The sequence below is a fragment of the Coregonus clupeaformis genome, chromosome 18 (genome assembly GCF_020615455.1).
Source record: "Coregonus clupeaformis isolate EN_2021a chromosome 18, ASM2061545v1, whole genome shotgun sequence".
In the NCBI taxonomy this organism is placed as follows: Eukaryota; Metazoa; Chordata; class Actinopteri; order Salmoniformes; family Salmonidae; genus Coregonus; species Coregonus clupeaformis.
In genome coordinates, this window is record NC_059209.1 from 34359786 (window position 1) to 34368628 (window position 8843).

Sequence of the window (8843 nt, forward strand, 5' to 3'; positions counted from 1 at the left end):
GTGTGAGAGAGAGTTAGGAAATATGAGGGAGATTACTGAGTAGATTGGTTCATCAGTCTTCGTTATTGAGGGATGATGATGTTTTGGCAGTGTGAAGATAAGAATTCCAGAGTATGGTACCTTTGTATCTGATAGATAATTTACTATGTGAGGTGCGGCAGTGGGGAGGGTGAAGGTGTTATATAGATGGATTTCAGAATTAACCTGGAAGAATCCATTGAAGGGTTTAGGTAAACTGTCTGGGAGGTGTGAGTATTTGTAGATCAAAGTGCATAATTGGTGGACATTCATGTCCTAAGTAGACAAGATATTGACTTTCTTAAACAAAGGTGCAGATGGAGCCAGGTAATTAGAGGAGGTGGCTAGTCTTGCAAATTTATTTTGTATGTGGAGTAATTTGTGTAGGTAGGAGGCATACGTACTGGCCCAGACAATATTACAGTAAATGTGATATGGGTCAATTAAGCTATAGTAAAGAGTTAGGAAACAAGCCTGATGAACCAAACCACTAATCTTTCTGATGATGCCAACAGATTTCATCACTTTTCTGCAGACAAATTGAATAGGATCTTTCCATCAATTAGAACTCAGAGGAATCTAGTGGATGTGACTTGTTCCATTTCATTCCCACCAATTGAGATTCTGGCTCTTTAAAAAACAAATATATTTCTTATTCTTACTAGTGAATACAATAAAGTTGGATTTTTTTACATTTAAAGATAATTTGTTTATCTTGAACCATTCAGAAAATGTGGCCATGCCTGAATTGGCTTAATAAATTAGTGAATCAAAATTCTTGTGTGATAAAGTCAAATTGGTATCATCCGCAAAGAGAATGGGAAGTACAGTAGAAGACACAGCAGCAAGGTCATTGATACAGATTAGCAACAACAAAGGTCCAATTATCGAACCCTGTGGCTCACCACAGGATATCTTGGCCCTGGTAGATGTACAGCCGTTTGCATAAACAAATTGTTCCCTATCATAAACACAACTATGTAACCAATATGTATAATCATGAAAACGAATAATGCATTTTAAAAAGTAATATTTCATGATCAACCGTGTCAAACACTTTCGATAAATCTAAAAAGATGCCAAGAGCGTATTCATTGTTGTTCAGGGCTGTAAAGATTTTATCCACAAGTTGCAAAAGAGCCATATCTGTGGAGTAGTTTTTACGAAAACAATATTGATACTCATATAGAATACAGTGTTAAAACCATATTGGTGCTCATATAGAATACGGTGTTGATTTAAATGTTTAAACTTTCTCTTCTACACCTATTTTTCTAGGATTTTAGAAAAACATGGTAGTACAGATATTGGGCGATAATTTGTAAAAGATCTTGGATCCCCAGATTTATAGAGGGGGTTAACTTTGGCAATTTCATATCTTTAGGAACAATACAAGTTTGCATAGATTTGGTGAAGATATACATTAGAGGCTCAGTAATCGAAGAAGACACTGATTTCACCAAAGAGGCACCAATCACATCATGACCTGCTGCTGATACCTTTAAGTTACCAATGACCTCCATCACCTCCATTACATCAGGAGGATCAAACTGAAGCAGAGAAGGGAAATGTACCTTAATGTAATCCAAGGGATTTCCATCAGTTTTCTCAATTTTCTTTGACAGAGAGGAACCCACATTCACAAAACATCAGGATCACTATAGGTCTTATTTCCAACAATACATTGAGATTGGATAGTTGGAGATACCTTTTTCTTACTCATTGTGAAGGCAGTTGTCCCACACCCTGACTTTTGATCTTCTACTATGTATTTCAACAAGAAAAAAGTTAATAATTGGAAAATATTAAATGCAAAAGATGCAGAACAAAACCACAAAACTACTATAGCAACGAACATGGGACTCAACATAAACACAACAAAAACCAAGGTGATGAGCATCAACCAAACAACAGACAACACTATAAACCTGGACGGAGATGTACTGGAGGAAGTAACATATTCACTGACCTGGGAAGTGTCATCAGGAAAGACGGAGGGAGCGACAGAGGGAGTGACTGAGGGAAAGACGGAGGGAGCGACAGAGGGAAAGACGGAGGGAAAGATGGAGGGAGCGCGGGAAGGAAAGATAGAGGGAAAGACGGAGGGAAAGATGGAGGGAGCGACAGAGGGAAAGATGGAGGGAGCGACAGAGGGAAAGATGGAGGGAGCGACAGAGGGAAAGATGGCGGGAGCCACAGAGGGAAAGATGGCAGGAGCGACAGAGGGAAAGATGGAGGGAGCGACGGAGGGAGCGACGGAGGGAAAGACAGAGGGAAAGATAAAGGGAGCGGCAGAGGGAAAGATGGAGGGAGCGACAGAGGGAAAGATGGAGGGAGCGACAGAGGGAAAGATGGAGGGAGCCACAGAGGGAAAGATGGAGGGAGCCACAGAGGGAAAGATGGAGGGAAAGATGGCAGGAGCGACAGAGGGAAAGATGGAGGGAGCGACAGAGGGAAAGACGGAGGGAGCGACGGAGGGAGCGACGGAGGGAAAGACGGAGGGAAAGACGGAGGGAAAGATGGAGGGAAAGACGGAGGGAGCGCGGGAAGGAAAGATAGAGGGAAAGATGGAGGGAGCGACAGAGGGAAAGATGGAGGGAGCGACAGAGGGAAAGATGGAGGGAAAGATGGCGGGAGCCACAGAGGGAAAGATGGCAGGAGCGACAGAGGGAAAGATGGAGGGAGCGACGGAGGGAGCGACGGAGGGAAAGACAGAGGGAAAGATAAAGGGAGCGACAGAGGGAAAGATGGAGGGAGCGACACAGGGAAAGATGGAGGGAGCGACAGAGGGAAAGGTGGAGGGAAAGATGGAGGGAGCGACAGGGAAAGATGGAGGGAGCGACAGAGGGAAAGATGGAGGGAGCGACAGAGGGAAAGATGGAGGGAGCGACAGAGGGAAATATGGAGGGAAAGATGGAGAGGGAGCGACAGAGGGAAAGATGGAGGGAGCCACAGAGGGAAAGATGGAGGGAAAGATGGCAGGAGCGACAGAGGGAAAGATGGAGGGAGCGACAGAGGGAAAGATGGAGGGAAAGACGGAGGGGAAATGGAGGGAGCGACGGAGGGAAAGATGGAGGGAGCGACAGACATACAAACAAGAATAGGGAAGGCTTTTTTAATGTTGAGACAAATATGGACCTCCAAGATAATTTCAACAAGAAATAAAATACGCATTTTCAACTCCAACGTCAAATCAGTTTTACGGGGCAGAAACATGGAGAACCACAAAAGTAACAAGCAATATACTTCAAACTTTCATAAACAAATGCCTAAGACACATCCTGGTAATATATTGGTCAAACACCATAAGAAACGAAGAGCTCTAGGAAGTCACACAACAACAACAAATTGAAATCCAAATAAAATGCAGGAAATGGGCCTGGATTGGGCACACCTTGAGGAAACCACCCAACACGACCAGACAGGCTTTAACCTGGAACCCAAAGGGGGAAGAAAACAGGGAGAACCCAGGAACAGCTGGAGAAGGTCTGGAGGCAGAACTAAACGAATCAGGATCGTCCTTGAAGGAAGAAAACCACCCAACTCCGAACCCCATGGAGGAAGATCGTGAATGACCTATTCTCCCCCAAAAGCAAAAGGGTTTAAATCAAGTAAGAAACCTTATGGCTTGGCAGTTAAATCCCCAAAATTAGCAAATTGTCATTACCAGCAGAAAATGTGTTGGTATTGACGATTTCTGGGTTATTTCCATTACAAAGTAGTGACTTATTGTAAATCTTCTGTATAAAATGGGCATACCTCTGCTCAGTCCTGCTTATTACATGATATTATACTGTCTTTATAGCAATCAACGATGTTGTAGATATCCATTTCCAACTATCCTAATTCAATTCACCATTACCCTGTCATTACTGCCAGACAGCCACAATGTAATCCATCAAATTGTATTTATAAAGCCCTTTTTTACATCAGCAGATGTCCCAAAGTGCTATACAGAAACCCAGCCTAAAACCCCAAACAGCAAGCAATGCAGATGTAGAACTCACGGTGGCTAGGATACACTCCCTAGAAAGGCAGGAACCTAGGAAGAAACCTAGAGAGGAACCAGGCTCTGAGGGTGGCCTGTCCCCTTCTGGCTGTGCCACACCATTCCAAAATATATATATATACTATTTACACATGAAATATCACACTTCTGTCTTTGTCAAGTGTAAAGCACTTACTTGTTCTCAATATAACTACTGTAAAAATGATAAATATATAGAAATTGCATTGTCGATGGTAGCCTCCATGCAGGTATAGAAGCTCAGCCAGCGAAATACCCATATTTAAAACATATATTTCTAAATGTGGTAGTACCAAAAAAGAAAAAAGAAAAACATTGTCATACAGTTTCAAACTAAAATGTCATGTTTTATTATGTCAAATCCTTTTTATTGTCAAATAAAATGGTCACATCCAATACCAGTTTATGATTCCTGACAAAATGAGAAAAAGTATTTCTGTTGATAAGTTGTTTTCAGGAAACTACTTTTTTTTAAAGTAAGAAATGCCAAAAGGACCTGTAGTTACAAAATCACCCATATGGAAAATGGAGTTTCAAAAAATTCTGTGTTTCGAAAATGTCCAGGTGTTCCAGAAATCCTAGTTGGAGGATTCTGGATTTTGTGCTTATTCCTTCCTGATTCCAGGAATCTGACAACTAGATTTCTGGAAAACATTTTACATTTACATTTTTGTCATTTAGCAGACGCTCTTATCCAGAGCGACTTACAGTTAGTGAATACATTATTTTTTTTATACTGGCCCCCGTGGGAATCAAACCCACAACCCTGGCGTTGCAAACGCCATGCTCTATCAACTGAGCTACATCCCTGCCGGCCATTCCCTCCCCTACCCTGGACGACGCTGGGCCAATTGTGCGCCGTCCATGAGTCTCCCGGTCGCGGCCGGCTGCGACAGAGCCTGGATTCGAACCAGGATCTCTAGTGGCACAGTTAGCACTGTGATGCAGTGCCTTAGACCACTGCGCCACTCAGGAGTGTGAAACCTGGACATTTTGTTGGAAGTTACTGGAATCCTTTATTCCCAGTCTATACGTAAAAACAAGAGACATGCCCTGCTGTATGCTTGCCTTAATATGTCAGTGTGGTTGAAGAATGTGCTGTAATAAAACCAATTAACCTTATGGACAGTTGAAACACTTTAAACACTGTTATATGTCACCTGTCTGTAAACTGTACTAAATTATATATCGACTGAAGTTGTCTAGCTATTATAGCCTTAATTAACGGTGGTTTGTGCTCACTGTTCAGTGGATTATAGTTTATTACCTGATGTATTTTATGATGAGTATGGGGAATAGTACCTCCACTCCAAAACATGTAAATATGTATATTTTTGGTGAACATCTGTCTTTCATTTCTTTAGTTAAAAGTGGAAACATGTCATTTCTTTTTAACGTTAGAATTAATGTAAGGTCAGTGCACATCTAATGAGACAGAAGTCTAAGCTTGCCTGAGTACCAGTCTCTATAGCTAACGTTCCACTCATTGACACTCCTTGTCATTGCCTTTGGCCTGGAACGTTAGTTAAAGAGACTGGTACCCAGACTAAGTCTAAGTTGTAACAATCTATTGGGGAAAAATATACATGACTGAATGAAGTTTGAATGAATGGTCCGATCATTTTTACTGCTACCCTCTCTCTCACCCACTACCCTGCTCTCTCTCTCTCGCACCCACTACCCTGCTCTCTCTCTCTCTCTCTCTCTCACCCACTACCCTGCTCTCTCTCTCTCTCACCCACTACCCTGCTCTCTCTCTCTCTCACCCACTACCCGCGCTCTCTCTCTCTCTCTCTCTCTCCCACTACCCTGCTCTCTCTCTCTCTCTCTCTCTCTCTCTCTCACCCACTACCCGGCTCTCTCTCTCTCTCTCTCTCTCTCCCACTACCCTGCTCTCTCTCTCTCTCTCTCTCTCACCCACTACCCTGCTCTCTCTCTCTCTCACCCACTACCCGCGCTCTCTCTCTCTCTCTCTCTCTCCCACTACCCTGCTCTCTCTCTCTCTCTCTCTCTCTCTCTCTCTCTCTCTCTCTCTCTCTCTCTCTCTCTCTCTCTCTCTCTCTCTCTCTCTCTCTCTCTCTCTCTCTCTCTCTCTCTCTCTCTCTCTCCCTCCTCTCCCTCCCTCCTCCTCTCCCTCCTCTCTCTCTCTCCCTCCTCCTCCTCTCCCTCTCCCTCTCTCTCTCTCTCTCTCTCTCTCTCTCTCTCTCTCTCTTCTCCTCCTCCCTCTCCTCTCTCTCCTCCCTCTCCTCTCCTTTCTCCATCTCCTCCTCCTCTATCCTCCTCCTCCTCTCCCTCCTCTCCCTCCTCCTCCTCTCTCTCTCTCTCTCTCTCTCTCTCTCTTCTCCTCCTCCCTCTCCTCCCTCTCCTCTCCTTTCTCCATCTCCTCCTCCTCTATCCTCCTCCTCCTCCTCCTATCTCTCCTCCTCCCTCTCCTCCTCTCCTCTCTCCTCCTCCTCCTCCTCCTCCTATCTCTCCTCCTCCCTCTCCTCCTCTCCTCTCTCCTCCTCCTTCTCTCTCTCCTCCTCCCTCTCCTCCTCTCCTCTATCCTCCTCCTCCTCCTATCTCTCCTCCTCCCTCTCCTCCTCTCCTCTCTCCTCCTCCTCCTATCTCTCCTCCTCCCTCTCCTCCTCTCCTATATCCTCCTCCTCCTCCTCCTATCTCTCCTCCTCCCTCTCCTCCTCTCCTCTCTCCTCCTCCTTCTCTCTCTCCTCCTCCTCCTCCTCCCTCTCCTCCTCTCCTCCTCCCTCTCCTCACTCCCTCTCCTCCTCCTCAGGCCATTTTTGAGTGTGCATTTTCTTTTCGTAATCAAACAGTTCTGTTGAACATTTTAAATCCATATGTTGACATACCAGTAGTTTTATTTTCAGGGAAAACAAATCTATAATTTGTCTTTTTAAAGCAAGACCTTTGAGAAAGCTAATATCAACTGTACAAAGTATTGTATCGTTAAGCATCAATGCACTACAACAGGGGTTCCTTTTCACATTTATTGTTTATTGAGATAACCCTAGCTATATTAAATACACCATCAGCTTGACTTTGTTTAATTTGAGGGACCTAGGAAAATGTTGTTTTGAAGCTCATTTCCTGTAATTCAACCTAGTTTAACAAGACTCATGACATCTTTCAGATAGGCTATTTAATATGAATAATAATTATAGATAAGGAAAATAAAGTCTAGACCTGATTTCCCCAAATGTTACCAAATATGTTTTATGATCATTTATATGAACCCTCAATTTAATTATACAAATTCTCTTTTACAGAAAGTGAATAGATCAATTGATAGCAACAGAGTCACACATTGTGTATAAGATTACTTCCCAAGCGAAGTCCAATTTCTTTGACTCCTCGGCATTAGAATGTCGTAGAGACAAACCAAATATATTAATTCCCATATGCGTCAGAGTCGCGTCTTCCTCTGGCATTTTACCGCTTGTTTCTAGCTTAAAGTATTTTATTTTACCACTCAAATCAAGGAAGTGGCCAAAAAAAATGTTTTGGTTAAATGTGTGTTTATGTATGTTAGTGTGTGTGAGAGAGAGTTAGGAAATATGAGGGAGATTACTGAGTAGATTGGTTCATCAGTCTTCGTTATTGAGGGATGATGATGTTTTGGCAGTGTGAAGATAAGAATTCCAGAGTATGGTACCTTTGTATCTGATAGATAATTTACTATGTGAGGTGCGGCAGTGGGGAGGGTGAAGGTGTTATATAGATGATCAACCTGGAAGAATCCATTGAAGGGTTTAGGTAAACTGTCTGGGAGGTGTGAGTATTTGTAGATCAAAGTGCATAATTGGTGGACATTCATGTCCTAAGTAGACAAGATATTGACTTTCTTAAACAAAGGTGCAGATGGAGCCAGGTAATTAGAGGAGGTGGCTAGTCTTGCAAATTTATTTTGTATGTGGAGTAATTTGTGTAGGTAGGAGGCATACGTACTGGCCCAGACAATATTACAGTAAATGTGATATGGGTCAATTAAGCTATAGTAAAGAGTTAGGAAACAAGCCTGATGAACCAAACCACTAATCTTTCTGATGATGCCAACAGATTTCATCACTTTTCTGCAGACAAATTGAATAGGATCTTTCCATCAATTAGAACTCAGAGGAATCTAGTGGATGTGACTTGTTCCATTTCATTCCCACCAATTGAGATTCTGGCTCTTTAAAAAAACAAATATATTTCTTATTCTTACTAGTGAATACAATAAAGTTGGATTTTTTTTACATTTAAAGATAATTTGTTTATCTTGAACCATTCAGAAAATGTGGCCATGCCTGAATTGGCTTAATAAATTAGTGAATCAAAATTCTTGTGTGATAAAGTCAAATTGGTATCATCCGCAAAGAGAATGGGAAGTACAGTAGAAGACACAGCAGCAAGGTCATTGATACAGATTAGCAACAACAAAGGTCCAATTATCGAACCCTGTGGCTCACCACAGGATATCTTGGCCCTGGTAGATGTACAGCCGTTTGCATAAACAAATTGTTCCCTATCATAAACACAACTATGTAACCAATATGTATAATCATGAAAACGAATAATGCATTTTAAAAAGTAATATTTCATGATCAACCGTGTCAAACACTTTCGATAAATCTAAAAAGATGCCAAGAGCGTATTCATTGTTGTTCAGGGCTGTAAAGATTTTATCCACAAGTTGCAAAAGAGCCATATCTGTGGAGTAGTTTTTACGAAAACAATATTGATACTCATATAGAATACAGTGTTAAAACCATATTGGTGCTCATATAGAATACGGTGTTGATTTAAATGTTTAAACTTT